Source organism: Parasteatoda tepidariorum, chromosome 7 (assembly GCF_982258835.1).
Source record: "Parasteatoda tepidariorum strain Cologne lab strain chromosome 7, Ptep-v5.0, whole genome shotgun sequence".
Lineage (NCBI taxonomy): Eukaryota > Metazoa > Arthropoda > Arachnida > Araneae > Theridiidae > Parasteatoda > Parasteatoda tepidariorum.
In genome coordinates this window covers 101321032-101338714 of record NC_141761.1, presented here as the reverse complement: position 1 = coordinate 101338714, position 17683 = coordinate 101321032, and the positions used below count along the sequence as shown (strand labels likewise).

The 17683-nt window shown below is 29.5% G+C and overlaps 1 protein-coding gene and 1 long non-coding RNA gene across 8 annotated transcripts in view; both read right to left on the bottom strand.

The window, feature by feature from the left end:
• Nucleotides 1–17683, bottom strand: part of LOC107445477 (uncharacterized) — a 156435-nt gene that overhangs the window by 39717 nt on the left and 99035 nt on the right. The window lies entirely within an intron of this gene.
• On the bottom strand, nucleotides 9019–13367 carry LOC147807351 (uncharacterized). Its single transcript, XR_015435637.1, has 2 exons — nucleotides 11871–13367; nucleotides 9019–11498 (listed from the first exon to the last, which is right to left on the bottom strand). It is a non-coding gene; the product is annotated as an uncharacterized LOC147807351 (long non-coding RNA).

The window sequence follows — 17683 nt, the reverse complement described above, 5'->3', positions numbered from 1 at the left end:
CGCAAACCTCCATCTCGCAAATAAAAGGAATATTAAAAATAAAGATGAAAATTTAAATAAAAGTGTAATAAAATATAATGAAATATATATCAAAATGTAGTTGGAAAAAAATACTCAAAAACTTAAATTTAAAATTCGAATTTTTTTGAATAGGAAACAAAATTAACGAGTGCAAAGGACTGAAATACAAGATTTAAATCACATTAGCCTATCCAAACCAGAAATTGAACCCGTGATAAAATTGCAATCCAATCGGCAATTAGGAGATACTGATGATACAATATTTTCAGCAAAATGAATCATAAAAGTTATATAAATTTCACGAAATGATCAGTAGAATCCAAAATCGAATCAGTAGATCAATAACTCACATTAGTGTCAAAGTGGCGATTTAAATAGTTGATTCAAAACTCGGCATTAATTTCTAAAGCTTGTCCAAATCAGAGAACTTGATTTAACCTTAACATGATAGACTTAGCTTTTCCAAGTTATAATATATGAAATAAATTGCAAAATAAGTTTAAATGAGCAAAGTAGCAGCAGATTGATAAACAAACAAATTTTAAGAAAGAAATAAAAATGAATCGAAATCTGCATTCAGAGAAATGGTATATTTCTAATAAGCTCACCGGACAGAAAATTAGTCACCCTAGCGCGCAAGCACCGATGAATCCTTAGGTTTCGTTAGATGACGCAGTGGTGACAACAGCAAAGTTCATGGGGCTGGAAGTATATGTGACTGGTTTTATGAACACTCAGACACCCCATTACATCTCGGCTGGCCTGCGAAATCACCTGACTTGAACCTCATTGAAAATTTGTGGGACATATTGGAACGGGTAAAACGCCAAAATCAGCATTCTCACAATTTGGTGAATATGCGCCATCAAATCCTCAACGAGGGGCTTAAACTGGATTCGACGTATTTGCAAAACCTTGTGAGCTCACTTCCTAACCGAATCCAGGCGGTTATCAAATCCAGAGGCGGTGTTACACGTTATTAAATGATCTTTTTCATGATTTCTCTAAGGGTGACTAATTTTTTGTCCGGTGTGCTTAGTATATAATATTAAACATAGTAATTAACATTGCCATACATTTTAAATATGTTAATTTATTACTGTTATATATTTGACAATGTTATTATTTGTAAATAATGCCAGTTTTGGAAAATATCATAATTGATATTACTAACATAAGCACAATATTAGATTATACATTGTATGAACTCAGAAGAGAATAGGGCATATATATATAATGCTATAACTGACCTTCTTCGATGTACTTTTTCTAAAAAACTGCTTATAATATCAATTTCTAAATTTTTGATGATATTTGAGTTTATATCAGTTGTATGCTGTGATAATATTTTAGCGTTAACAGGTATACTTTTTGAGTAATGAAAATTTTTTGTCCAAAAATGATTAAACTTTTTAAAAACTTAAAAATTCTCAGTTCATTATTTTCAACAAAAAAAAAATCTACCAAAAATATTTATTATCAGTTATTACAGTGTAAACATGTATATGTAAACATTCTACGAAGAAAAAACTGAAGTAATATCTTGTTTAGTTGCTAGGAAAAGGTGCATCGAAAAAGGTTAGTTAATAGCATTATTGGTATATGCCCTACCGACTATCCTTAAAGTTTCGAGGCTGAACCTTAAACGTTTAGCAAATTCAAACAGAAAAAGAATCTTCAAAAAATATTGCAAAGTATATTCAAATCTTTCTTTAAAACGTTTTATACCAAGATAAATAAAAGACTTGAGAGAAATCAATGTATCCACTAAAATAAAGTAAAAAATAAAACGGACGCAAAGTGAAGAAAAAGAAAACCATGAAAAATTACACTGAAAGATCAATAAAGTAAAAAGAACATTTATAACAACCTACTGATAAAGAACTTCCATGAAAAGTTAAGTAAGAATAAAATATATTCAAAACATAAAAGAATAGAATATTATGGAGAAGAAGTAAAAAAAAAAAAAATAGATAAAAACTAGAAAAACGAAAGATTTAATCAACTGAGGGGGGAAAAAAACAGCCAAGCTATTTAGAATGAATTTAAAAGACTAAAAAATAAAGGCCAATCAATTCGAATCTTTTTTCTAAAACATGATTTTTTTTTAAACGAACAGCAGGAGCCCAAATTACTTTCAAAATGCCACAAGGCGTGTTGTTAACAAATGCGCCAAATAGTTCCATGTAAAAGAATTACTTCGCATTCTTTACAAAACTGCAAATTCGAAATTTCTGGTCTTGGGAAAAAAAAGTTACGGAATTCTACGTTCGTTTTAATGATGCTTTTAACATGACTTTCACTCAAAAAAGTTGTCTCGGTTAAATTAAACTCAGGGGGAAAAGCATTAATGAATAAACATGGTTGGGACAAGGTATTTATTTTAAAAACTTTTTATACATCACATTTGACTGCTTTAATGAGGAAAAACATTTATATCATTCCGAATTCATAAAAAAAATAAAAATAAAAAATTCTTTTTCCCTTAGTGGCAATACAAGACCCTTAAAATTCGGCTCCAATTTTGATATTTTTTTTAATGAAATGTATGTATTTATTATTTTAATGAAAAAAGAAGTCTTCAAAAGGTTTTAGATAAAAGCGAAAAGCTATACCTTTATTATTTTAATTAAATTTTTATGAGGTTAATGGAATTTATCCCAAATTAAAATTCTTTTAGTTTTTTATAAGATGAAAGAAACACAATGTTTCACACATTACAAGGCATTAGCTAAAATTTGCAAATCAAGATATAAAAAGAAAAAAATTCAAGCATCTCTGGGATCTGATGTCGAATTTAACTATAAATTAGACTATTATTTAACTATTCATTCAATTTTTCAAGTCTTTAAAATTGCGCAGAATTTGATAAATAAAGATTCCAAGGGATAATCTTAGAATGTTTTCGGCGGGAAGGGGAAGAAAGTAGTATCAATTGCTTTTGGCGACTTACCCTTAGACCCCTTAGAAAGCACTGTCAAGAAATTAAAACGGAAAGGGGCGAATATTACGGATTTAACGATTTCATCAGCATAATTTTGATTCCCGATTATCAACGTATAAACTTTAGAGCTTATTTATCTTAACTCAATAAAATGTTATTTAGAACTTTTCGTCACTCAACCCATCCATTTTTTCTAAAATTTAATTTTATAACCATCGTTAAACAGCCGAAACAATTTTGGGTTTATGAATACTAATATTTAATTCCGCAGCCTTCTCATTTTGAACCCAATTCAGAAGACAAGGGAATTCCTGGGTCAAGTATTGGAAGAAATTTTGCCGTCATGGGGGACTTTTCGATGGAACTAACTCGCATTTGCGCTACATGGAGAGGAAAACCATGAAAAACTCCCACGGTTAGCCCGATTATAAGGGGACTCTAACCCACGATCCTTCTACCACTGAGGAGTTTTTACGTCAGCACTGTGGTTGGTTGGTGTGAGCCCGTTTGCGGAATTTGAATCGACCAGCCTTCGGTGGGACTCGGACCCGGTTCACCTCATTGAAAGGCGAACCCTTCACACTGAAACTATTCAAAATATGAATACTATGTTAAATGTAGGTATTGGTTTTGCCCATGTTAAGCTTGCGGACAAAGAATAGAGGCAAGGCAAAGTATTTATTTACTATTTTCAATGCATAAACTTTAAAGTTGAACTGAAATTTAATAAAATTTAATTTTGCACCCTTAATCACTTAACTCCTCAATTGTAAAATTAATTCTAAGCCGACACTATTAAAAATTTGAACACTCTGTCAAATGTAGTAAAACAAGTAGTAACACCAGCTTAAAAAAATTTTACTTTTTCGCCAATCATTTCTTAGAAGACAAAGAGTTAAAAAATTAAAAGTATACAGCTTTTCTACTTTCAAACATAAAACTGTTAATTTAAACAGACAGTTAAACGTAACGTGAAATTATGCAACTTGAGAAATTTTTTTATTTAATAAGAGTTTAAGAAAAAGAAAAAATGATTCCAACAATCATTGGCTTTAACCGTCTCGTATTAAGAGTGTTTATTGTTGAGGCAATACAAGTAGCATTTGACAGATAATTCTTTCTAATTACAATGATTTCTCTAAGCCGTAGCGGAATCTGACAGTTAATAATTAGGTTAATGGATGTTTGGTGAAAGTTTACTAACAGCAATTGCTCAACTTATAGAGTAATTTTTTCCCTATTTTTGCATTTGTAAACTTTTGGAACAAATTTATTAATCTAATGTCAACATTTATCAGATAATTGTTCGTTAGAAGTATTTAAGAAATTCTTTTCAATGTAACAAAATTTGGTAATTAAGGTGGTGAAAATAATTCGTTCGACATAAATTACAAGCAGCTACAATAGTTTTAATTCAGTTAAATTGTAATCTCAAAATAAAAAAGAGTAATACTTAAACGTTTTTAACTAAAAAATTACGTTTGTATCATATAAAAATTAATAATCAAAATATTAATACATAGAATATAATAAGATCGAAACGATGGAAAGATTAAAATGGATTTTTAAAAAAATAATTGTTACTGTAAGCATTCAACATTTTTTTTTTCAATATTAAGAAGAATTTGATAAAATGTAACAGGGTAGAAAATACTCAACATATGTTAACAGGGGATAGTGGGATAAAACCGGGCACCTTAATAGTGTGGATATTAGTTATGTTTTCTAGCGGGCAAACTCTGAATTTCACTTTACTTGTCAAAAGGGGCCTACCATATTGGTCTGCTGTTGTTGATTAATTCACGGTGGTGTAGATAAATTTGTTTTACTACGTCAATTCCCCAATGTTGTTTTTAGCTAACCTTATTTATTGATCATTAGAGTTATAACATTTATTTTTAGTCCAGCTAATTACGCCTTTACTAAAGATTAACCTAACAAACAATAAGCATTTTCATCCAATAGTAGCACTGTTTTGCTTAGTTTCGATTGTTTTCAAGTTTCGATTGTTGTTCCCCTTGATGTTTATCAATGCTGAGCCCACAAAAGTTAATAATTGGAAAAATACGGTTATGAAAAATATTAAAGTTTATTTTCTTACAGCTGAAGGAAAAACAATCAGGTAAAGAAGTTTTTTTTTTAACTTTTATTATAAAAATTTACGGTAATAAATTGAAGAAATAAATAATCACATTTCGTACAACCAATTCCAATAAAGATAGTACTGTAATTAAATCAAAGATAAAAATTGAAGCATTCCATTCCAGTAAGAATCTTAACAGAAATCAAAGCTAACTAGCGTAATTGAAAAATTCATTTTTAAAAGGAATCTTTTAAAGGAAAATTCATTTTTACAGCTAAAGTTATAAAGGAAGCATAAAATTTCAATAAAAATCGTAGTGAAACTTTCAGTAGCTCGTAATTCTTCACACTCTCGCAAATCATGCCAATTACAATCCGAACTTAATTGACATGGAAGCGAATTTCTGAAATGGCATAAATTGCATCCACAAGGTCACAGTTCCGTGTGGACAAGGAATTACTGATAATATGCTATGGCGAATCGTTCTAGATTATAAGGAAATACACACTAAAAAATCTGCCGTTAACCATGAAAATCTACATTAAATTCAAATTTCGTCTTCAGCAACCCTGAATGAGACATAACAAGGAACATGATGAATCTCCAACGGAGTCTCAAAATAGCTACTGAAGGAGATTCCTTTGGTTAGCGACTAATTCCGAACAGACACCTGATACATTCACAATTTTTTTTAAGCTGATACATCCAGCTTAAAGTTTCTTATTTGTATCATGTTGCAAGTAATTGATGCATGTATGGAAACTTTGTTCCAAAAATAATCGGTGAAAACGCAACGAAGATGTTTTTCTTCCGTACTAAATGGAATCAAATTATGCTGGCGTTGTTTTTTTGCAATTCGAGAATCACAATGCGAATCTGAAAGTAAACCAGCCTCGACCAAAAAATCGGCAAAACCTATTCGTGCTTCAAATAGCAAAGACCGAAGACAAGAGATTACACAGTTCCTTCCGCCACTGTCGTTTGAAGCACCCTGAAGCGTGAATGGACATGTCTTTGACCTTTGGTCGCCACGCCCTTGGCTTTGATATTTGGTGAACTTCCATTATCAAGAACGATTGGTTGATTGATTTCTAAAGAGTTCTTTTACTAAATGATGCTTTTTTACACACCAAATGTGGAAACATAAATGTCTTTAACAAGGCTTTAAGGTCACGTTTGTACAATAAATGTCAAAAGAAAATCGGGCCTTAATAGGACAAAAACAGGAAGAGCATTTGATGATCAGGAATTCTACGTATTTCAGATACTGATTGATTTCAATTGTTATTGAACGTCGATCAAAAAATAGCATTTTTTTTTAAACTCTAGGAATGAGCACATATTTCCTATTCTCAAAGAATGAATAGACGATGGTTTAAAATACGTTGCCTATTAATATCATTATCAAGGTAAATTTACTAACAGGTGCATGTTTTAGAAGAAAAGTAACACACCAATTAAAACGAGAAATTGTCGACTGCTATCTTTACTTGAGTGGGAAAAAAATTAAAAGGAAAGATTGGAACAGTGGTACACAAAGCAATGGAATAAACAATAGTTGTTAAGATAGGAGACCACATTTTAAATAATTATACCACGGGGGGAGGGGGTTGATATATAGCCGGCAAGAAAACCATAACCAAATAAAAAGCCATGGAATGACTTACTTGAGGGTAGTTCAATATAAAAAAAGTTCTGAAAATATTATAAATTAATATTACTGGCTTAAGAATACAGCAAACACTGTAGTTAAAAAATTACAGCAAAAAATGTATATTACAGGAAATTATTCGCCTCGCCCCCCAAGAGGTATCTTACTAATGATCGTTGCACATATGTCTGCAAAAATGACACATAATATCATTGACTGTCGAAGCGGGATTGTGTTTCAAAATGAAATATTGATGCCTCCAGGTTCCTAAGATGGTTCAACCAGGTAGTTCCAATGGTTCAACACTTATTTCTAATACAGACAACCCAGGCTGGTGTCCCAGTCTGTTGTTGGATTCTCACTTTAAAGATAGCATTAATATGAAAGAACCCCAAAGGAAGTGGGAGGTATGAATTATAGTTGAATTGATGTCAAAATAACAGCGATAAGTTTTCACAGTTGTTTTCTGCTTGTAAAACAAATTTGGGTTGATTTCAATTCAAATGGGCCATCCATTAATGTTTATTCTGGATTTAGTAATCTTCTTATCATTTTATTTGGTCCAGAATAACGAAAATATGGACGTAAACAATAATTACATCAAATTTCCTTCGAAGATATTGACCGGAAAATAAATATTAACAAAACCTTTTGTATTATTTATTATTTTATAAGAAAAGATTTCAGCTGAAAAAATTCTAAAACAAAGAATTTTGAAGTATTCAATGTCATGTATTTTCAATGCATTGTGTACATTTAGCAAATAATATACATTCAATCAAAATACCGGAGGAATTAATTCGATAAAGCACTCCTGAAATTAAGCTTTACGGAGGGACTTTGCCTAATGGCACTTCTAATTTCAAATTACCAGAGGGGCTTTAAAGTGGATCTCGTGAAAGCGGAAAATCTTCAGCCCGTGTCTGGTATAATGATATCTTGATGACATCATTTAATTAAGTGAAAAGTCACTTTTACGCATTGGCGTTTAATTACGTTGATTAGACACTACACGCTTATCGGAAATTTTAATTATTCTAAGAGTTGCAGAACGCCATTTGCTGTTAAGTTTAACACCGAATTCGTGAAACTCATTAAGATGCGCGCTTTTAAAATGTTAATACTTATACTTATTCGTTATAAAAATGGAACATTGGTATTATGGTGGAGAATAGAACTGTTATATCTCATTGAAACTACTAACTTTTTCAATCAAAAATTAAATAAATAACAATATTTAAATGAAAAATATATTGGAAGTGAATAGTTATTTATAACCGCACCATCTGATTGTATGATTTATCATTCGAAAAATTAGTCGAGAATAGTCGTTTGAGCTAACCTTAAAGTCCAATAAAATAAAAAATGTAAAAATAAAATTAAAACAACACACGTTTAACAGTTTTTTGTATCTGTAATTCATACATTTATAATCTTTCTTTTTAAAAATGTAATAATAATAAAAAAAAAAGGAAAAAAACATGTTTCTTAAAAATCGGAACAAATAAAGTAACATATCGAAAGCAAACAGTTATATTACCCAACAATCAATTTTTATTCAAATACTAGGTTTTTAAATTAAATTGAAAATAGTTTTGAGAAATATCTTTTGAGAAAAATTAGGGTCAAATGATATTATTTTATCATAAAAATAACATTTATGAGATGGATATAAAATGCAATTATAAATCAGATGCAATGTATCAGAGAATTAATTAATTATTTAAAAACTTATAAAAAATTGAAAAATAGAATTTAAAATTTATTCATTGCAAAGAATAAAATTTTCTAGAATCCCATAAATAATGCAAGTCGGGCAATTAGAATGTAAGATCTTAACTGTACAAAGATGATATATGTATTGGGAAAACGCGATCAAAATTCTAAATGTTGTATATCCTGCCTTGACATTAACCTCTTATTTGATCTATACAACTCCTCCGTCAGGTTGAATTTTAAAAAATCCCTTTTAAGTTCTGTAAGCTCTTAAGTTAAGTAAGAAAAAATTAGCTTTCTGAAAAAATTCTGAGTGTTATTTGTGTTTTTCTTAAGAATGTTGCCACCTAATGCGGAAAGTATAGTAAAATTCTGCATCGATATTTGTTTCCAAGAACTATTTTCTATTATGCTTTAAAATTTTCCACAATTATCAAAAAATTGTTTAGTAAGATTTATTATCCCAAAATATTTGTTCAGTGTTTCTTTTTTTTTTTCCGTTAAAAAGAAGAAAAAGAACCTAATTTTTGACCAAGCTAAAATAAAATGATAAAAATATTATTGTGAAGTTTGGAATTGTTTTCTAATTTTTAATTGTAATCGTTTTCTTTTATTGGAATTGTTTTCTAGTTTTTAATTGTAATCGTTTTATATTTATTGTAACTTTTTCTAATTTGTAATCGTTTGGAATAATTTTCTAATTTTTATTTATATGCGTAATTTTATGTAGAATCATTTTCTAATATTTAGCCAACTATTTATATTTGAATAAAATAATTGAAATCAACACCCTTTTGGCGAAAAAGCTATTCCGCAAGATCTGCATCAAGTCCCGCAAAACATTAAAAACACTTCTTACGCATTTGATACAGGAAATATAAATATAAATTTTCCTTCTCATTAGAAGACAACAGTTTCAAATGGCGAATCAAGCGAAATTTGTGAGACTGAACAAAACTCTGTACCATCTACGCAAACTCATTTACAAATATGGTAGCTTTTATACTACGAGATTATACTGGAAATAAATCATCCTTAAATAACACAAAACAAGACTTAACGGTACTTAAAATAAACTGCTAAATTATGATAAAAAGTACCAATGTATGTACATTAGAGAGCGCAATAAAAGCACCTTAGGGCAAGCTTGAATAATCAATCCACATTTCCTGCAGGCATCTCCCTTCATATATATGCTTTAGGTTTAATTTCCGATGTCCAATGAAAACGGCAATTAATATTTTAAAGGTCACGTGACTCATTACTTCAAGTGATAGTTGCAGCATGCGCGAACAGTATGCCACCTCAATAAAGAAGGGAGCGTGCCATCCCCTTTAATACCCCCGTAATTATTGTGGATACGTTTATTCAAAGAGGAAGGGGGGTAACCACCATTTGGAATGAGTTTGGTCATCTGTCTTCATTAAGTGGAGTTAGCGACAAGCAGGAAACTGTCCAAAATAGAGAGCATCGAAGGAAAGCTAATGAACAAGCCACGGAGAATGTTCTCAAAATAACCCATTGTTTTATCTTAAGTCTCAGAGAAGAAAAAGTATTCTAATTTATATAAGCTCATTAATTAAGTGGATTATTTAACATAAAGTTCAAGCAAAAAATAAAGTGTTTTCATACTAGTACGTAAATAGACAAACATAAATAAATAAACGCCTAATTCTATTTGAAGCAACTACTTTTTTAGCAACTACTTTTGCAGATTCAACTTTGGCTGTAGTACATCACTTCCGTACACTAAAATCTTGCCAAACTTGCTGGCTTAACCTTTGAAAATGGGCTTAGATCGCATTGACGTCTAAATTTTAGACTTTTGGAATGAAACAATGAATGACACGGTAAAAAGTTTTTCGTTCAATACGAAAATACAGGTTAGCATCAGCACATAATAATGCATTTTTACATAACTTTTAAATGCTACGCTTTAAGGCGATTTAAAAATTACTTATTCAATGTTGAATCTTGAAATATTCTTGGGATTGAAATTGATTTAAGAAAAAAAGTTAGTTTATCGAATTAAATAAATTTATTTGAAATTTAACACCAGTTTTTGATGGCAGTTATGCTTATTCCGGTTATTGGAGCAATCTAAACTAAATTATTTTTATTTCTACTTATAAAATTTGTAAAAATAACAAATTGAAATAGGAATTGTGCATAACTTGTAATTTATTTATGACGAAAATAGCTAAATTATTTTCCATTAAATTTTCAAAAATATGTAGAAGCATACAGAGTGTGATGCCTGTATATCTTTTCCAAAATTGACAAAAGGTTACTAACTTTATGAGAACAAACTAGTGCCAAACTAGTTTACCATGAACATTTCAAAATTGTTATAGTAAGTATACTAACCACGGTCTTAGAAAGGGTTAAGTTATTAAGAAATAAAATTATTTCCATTAAAGACTTTATTTTTTATATGCGTCATATACGACACTGTTGTAAATCAAGATAACTTAGTATACCTAAACTGTAACTCACCTCAACATAAGTTCCTGGTGCATATACTTTCTCAAACAAGATCGCAAACATTTAATTTGGAATGAATCGTTCTGTTGCCAGACACAAAAAGCTAATAACTTATGCAATCCTTTTACACAATCAAGATCCTGTTGGTTATCTAATCGCTTTTACCTTTTATTCAAATTGTCAACAGCGCCCAAGTTTATTCAAGATAGAACTAATACGAATATTTCAGCATTTTATTTGTACAAACATTCCGAGAAGAAAACTGCATCAGAGTTAAATAACAATCTTTAACTGCTGTTTCGCATTTTGTTTTGCCATATTACAATAGTAATGAAAATTATTATCTTGCCAATTTTGAGGAGCAATACCGCATATCATAAAATAAATGCGATAACTATGAATGATTGCTTGTACACTAATCAGAAGCAAGTAAATTGCGTACCAAAATTTGTGCAAGATTTGAATTAAATAAAAAATTAATTAAAACCAACAAAATAAAACAGATTAGGGTTAATAAAAATGCCGCACTACAATTAAGAACACGGCATTTTCACTGTTAAAAGTCCATGAAACAATTCATTTACAGCATGAGACATTTCCTGGCTGTGAACTCTCGTGTTTCAGACTTTCAGGGATAAGAATTGGCCCCCTAGATCCTTAAATTTTAGGACACCCTTCTTCAAGAAGTAATTCCTTTATTATTTTTAATTTTTAACGCATTTTGTGTTACTGGCGCATGAATCAGGAAGTATAGTTCCAATCAAGAACGTTTGCAAGTTCAACTGTGATTTTGGCTCAATCAAACTTCGACAAGGAAGGGAAAAAACTATGTTTTTACCAAAAGATTACTGAAAAATATTAAATTCCTTTTTTACAAATGCCTCTTTCTTTTTTTTTCAACATTGCTACGATGCCGGAAAAAAATTAGACGCGCTGTAATGATTTGGATTATTTCATCACAGAATTAATACAAATTTAATGGAGAAATTTTTTTTTTTTTTTGCGTCCCTCCCATTGGTAATTTAAAAGAGCAATTCTACCATAATTTGTTTGCATTTGGATATTTTGAAATAAATTTTTTTTTCTTCAAAATTTGAATCTCCTTACTTTGCCTGAATTCACAGTTTTCTATACTTTAAAATTTCAGTAACTAATGCAGACGAAACAGAACTTGACATGAGAGATTTCTTCAGTGGGAAAAACTTTTTATAGCAAATTCTCTTTCAACCTCCATAAGCAATTTAAAGTATAGAAATAGTGAGTTCCAGCAAACCTAGAATAAGTCATAAAGTTTAAGAAACTGAAATTTTCAAAATATCCAAATGAAAACAAATTATAAAAGGATAACTTAGAATTACGCAATGGGGAATTCCTCTTCCAAGTATTTGTTTGCATTTTGATATTCTGAAAAAATGTTTCACTTGAATTGTCATGGTCTACCTCAATTCCTTTTTTTTAAACTTTAAATAACTAATGCAGATGAATAGAACTTGCCTCTTCCTCGTTTCAGTGTGTTTTTAAGTGCTTCGTTAAACGGAAACTTATGCCTAGTTTCACACTTAGCTTTTCGATATTACGGTTAGTTTCACGCGTTGCAAAGCATAGCAAAATCAATAAAACTAACAGAAGATTACCATCTAAACCATGCTTACCAGTATCCTTCAAAAATAATAATTTCCGCAGGAGCGAAATCCCACCAAATATTCCAACGTAACGAACGCCACATCTTAATCAAACACGCGATAAAGCATAAACACGCGCTGTGGCGTAACAAATGGTGGGAATTTTTCTTTCTCAATTTCCAGAGCAAACACGCACGCTTAACGGAATAATAGCACACTTTCGCTATCGCAAATAAACCAACCAGAAAGGAAATTAAATGATTTCCGTTAATGAGCATATTGGTTCATATCAATAGTAAAAAAAAAAAAAAAAAAAAAAAAAAAAAAGAGAAAAAAAACTTTTTGTTTATTATTCCAAATACAGGAATGGGTATCACGATTTTCCGGAAAATAGGATCTATTTAGCTAGTCCACGTTGGAGAAAATTAATTGGGCTTTCAGGGAACTTAATGATCTCGAAATGGAGTACGTTTAAGGGTAGGAGAAAAGGAGCTCCTCTTAATAAAATAACCGCCACGAGTGAAAGAGGAGCATAGCTCCAACGGAAGGAATTAATCCCTTAATTAATTAAAGATCCCAAGAGAGCTTCTCAAGATATGTGAACTCGGTTCGTAAAGAAGTAATTCAAATGAAACGTATGCTTATTGAGAGTTAATGAGTTTCAATGTAGGCTATTAATTACTCATCATCTTTACGCTTTACCAAAAGTAGAAACGTGCATTTGGGAGTAATTCATTGTATGTATTAAAACAAAATTAATTTGTTTGTCTTTCTTTTTAATGTTAGCAATAATTTAAATATATTGCTTTTTAATTTAATTTGAAATTTAATAATCGTTTAAGAGAGAGGGGAGTATACATTATTTTTAATAAGCATATTTTGGATTTTTTTTTTCTCTTGTCAACAAAAGAAGCAAATAGCAGCAAAAAAATTTTTTTGCATGTAATAAGTAATAATTCTATGTAAAATGCATAATTTTTTTTTCCACTTACTACATACATTTACTTAACTTTTCCAATGGGTTTGTCTAAATTAAAAAATAGATTTTTCGACTTAATTTATGCTGATTAGAATTATTACGACCTAATTCATTGCGAGTAGAATTTTTCGGCTTAATTTATGTAAAGTAGACTTATAACACTTGTCATGTATTTTGTATGTTTTGTGTGAACAAAGTTATTGAAATACACTAGCATCCAAAAGTTAAGTATAATCCGCAAATATGAAAAACTATGCTATAGCCATAATTTAACTAAGCCACATTTTCGAATTGTTCAAGTGAGCGTTTTAGCAAAAACTAACACGGTTCCCACAAACACAACAAGAAATGTCTAAGTATCCTGAAAATTCCGAAAACCAACAAAAAATATTTATCTGGAAACAATACTAAGAAACTGATTTTGAAAGTGCGGTCACCTTTGGAATAAGTGTTGCTTCATTTCTATAATGCCACGAGATTTTCTCAAGCATATGGCAAATCAATAAAACATTAGTTATCTCATTTTTTTAAAAAATAAATAAAATAAAAAACATATCAGAAATTTGTGCAGATTACATTTTTCTTTTTTAATGATAGCAACAAACAAAACTTAGCAGCATTTCATCTTGTTATTGCGCGGCGTTTCATGTGTTGTCATAATCCTTTGAAGGTAGATCGAAATCTACCTGAGAATTTAGTTTGACCCAGTAGACTAGGTAGAACAAGCTTACGAAAGCTTATCAATGAATTTCCCAAGGGAATTGATTGTTGTAAGGCTTCAAATATTCGACGTGGGAAAACTGTTTATGAATGGGGTTCTAAACGTAAATGTTTGCTCACCCGAGAACAAAATAAAAACCGAAAAACATACGTGAATATTGCTTTAGCAAAATCTGCTATATTAATCGATTATAGCACTGATATTAATGGTGATAATAGTATTATATAGAAATGTATAGATAAAGGAAAAATTCTATATATATTTTACTTATATAGTACAGAAAATTGTAGTCCAATTGTGTAAAAAATTGATAGATTAATCGAATATAATAGTGTTGTATTTATAATGATAATACATAGAAATATAATAGTGTGAATTCCATATATTTTTTTATATTTATAATAATTTAAGGATTAATTAATAAGAAATAAAAAAAAGTATATATTTTTTTAAAAAAAGGTTATAGTTTACTTTTCTTTGAATTTCATTTTATTCAACTATTATTATTTTTTATTATTTTTAACAAAACTGTAGTGTTATGGACATGGGTGCATGTAGAGTCTTCTGAGTTCTCGCTTTAAATTAATCGGTTCAGTAGAACTTGAAAAAGTATAAGACACAATTTGATGTATTTTGGAACGCAAGAACAGTTCCATGTATTATTGTGATGTTTAGTATTTTGTATCAGATGTAATTTAATAATATTGGGGGGAAAATCAATTTGATTAAAAAATATTTTTTCAAAGATTCAAAGAAAGAATCTAATTTTTTTTAATTTAAAAAGGTTAAAGACTTAATTTTGAAAAAATTTTGGCAGGGAGTACTAATTTTTCATATTTTTCTTTTATAAAAGTACATGCCTGTATTTCCAAAGCCCGACTTTGAAAAAACATACCACAATTAAAAAATCTACCAACACATAAAAAATACACATTTAAATTGAATTAAAGAATATCATGATTCATATTATAATAGAATACTTTGAACCAACAAAGGAATAAGACTAGGATAAATAATCTTTTTTTTTAAAATTTAATTTAAAGACTCCATTTTTTTAATCAGGAATTTAAAAAAAAAATGGGAAAAACCAGTGAATATCAAAACCACACACAAACCACAGTATTTTATGACATAACAGGATTTATCACACAGGACCAGGCACCACACCCTAAGATCAAAATTTCTTTATCTCACTTGAAATAAATTAATTTCGTATTATATTTCTAATATTAATTTCTTTCACATTATTTAATTAAGAAATATATTAATTAAGACATTTTTGCGAGTTAAAAAAATTTAACTTTCAAATGTATGTGTAGAAACATAAGAAAATTACAAAACAAAATAATGGAAAACTGTTTTACTCAAAAACCATTAAAAATAAGTCAATTCTTAATGCTTATTTTCAATCAAAACATATCTTAAAACCTAAAAAATTTAGTATTTTCAAAATGCAAATTAACGCGTTATCTTAGCCGAAAAAATCGAGTATTTTCAATTTGTAACTTAAAATGTTTATTTTTTCCTCAAAGTTCTCCAATTACACCTGAAATATTGAAAAAATACAATCAAAATGAAACAGCCGCTAACTACCCAAACTAACCTAATTCTCAATCACAGAAATATCGTGACCTTTAAAATCTCATATGCCATATATAGCGTTGCCGCATATTTAGGTAAAAGAGATTTTCCACCGAATCTAGGGGAAAACGTGCGAGCAATCTGATGGTAACAAGCTAAATTAGATTGCAAGACGCTGAGGTAAAAATGTTCCAGATGAACTCATTCTAATTCGAAATATGGCTTTCTCTCTTTTGCAAGATAGCCCTCCAGGCCACAAGACCGAATTCCATATCACGGACGTGAGAAGGAAAAACGATACAAGTTAAAGGGGAAAAAAAACTTTAAATGTCGCCAAAAAGACATAATAAAAATTATCCTGTTACCTTGGACTGAAGAGGAGAATATCTGTAGCGAGGGAATATTTATGTCCTGCAGGGATATTTTGATTAAATTCTTGGGGAGATAGGACTGTTGCGATGTTAGCAGTTCCATCTAGATAGGGATAAGTCTTGAAGCTTGGCATGATGAGTGAATATTTCGTAACAAGGTAACAGCCCTACTTGATATTTTTATAACGGTACTTTTTTTTCAGCTATCATTTTTGACGTAAATTCAAGATGGGTGATAGCGATTTTTATGTCCATGCTAAAAATTCCTAAAAGGGTCCCAAGCTATAACATTTTAACTGTCATTTGTTTATTTATGATTCAAAATTTATGCTGATATAAGCTGACCAACATAACGGAGCAACCTAATGTACAACGTTATCGCGTTTTGAACATGTGATTATTTATTTTGAGTTTTAAGTACCCTCAATTCCATGTAAGGACGCAAATTTGATGCTGTAAAAAGTTGTTTCGAATTACATTTTATTTTCAATGAGAATTCGTAAGTTATGTAAAATTTGAAAGCTAATTTTTAAATATTTCTTATAGAAATCATAAAAAGGCAACATAAGTTTAGATGAGTTTAATATCGGCTAAATTTAGGATGAATTTATTTACTAAAAGTATTCGGAATCGAAGAAATTAAAATCGGGGCTAAAATTAAAATGTGAGCAAACTAAAAATACCTATTTACAAAAAAAATACTTATTATAAATTATAAAATTTTAAATAATCCATACATTTAAAATAAAAAATAAGATTTTTATTAATTTCTAATTTTAAAAAAATTTATGAGATTTTAATTAAAAAATAAATATCTATTAATTTATTAGTTTATAAAAATTAAAACCTTTTAAAAAAATATTTTAAATTAAAAAATAATCAATTAAAAATAGAATAAAACATATTAAATAGTTATCAACCATTTTTTTAGGAAGAATAAAAAATTAGAGTCAAATTCAACCATCCCAGATAAATTTTTCTCTCGGGACCTCTTTGGTCGAATCCAGACAGACAAATCGTTACGCCAGTAATTCATATAACTTGGGAAGTTTTTATTAGTTTAAAAGTAAATAAATTTAAAGTACAATGTTTTTTAACATGGTTTTTAATTTAAGCTTAACTTTGTTTTTACAGGAATTTTCGAGATGCGTACTTACCTTAGAATAGAAAGTTCAGTGCGAAATGTTAGGCGTAACCAAAAATTAGTTTAAAGCTGTGAATTACTCTAAACCAGACTTTATTTTCTGACAAAATTTAAGAGAGGTCGAACTTAATTTATTCAGAGTAAATAAAGTGGAAAAATAAAAATATTCCGAATAGAGGAGTTCATTATTTTTTAAAACTAAAACGTGGACAAGCTAAAATTGCTCTGAGTTAACTAAAAACTGAATCTTCATAGAAGAGTTCATAACTTCCAAAAACTAAAACGTGCACAAGAAAAAAAAAAAAAAAAAAACTCAGAATAAGCGTGTCTTTGAAGCGTAAAAAGCAATTAAGTAAAAAACTTTAA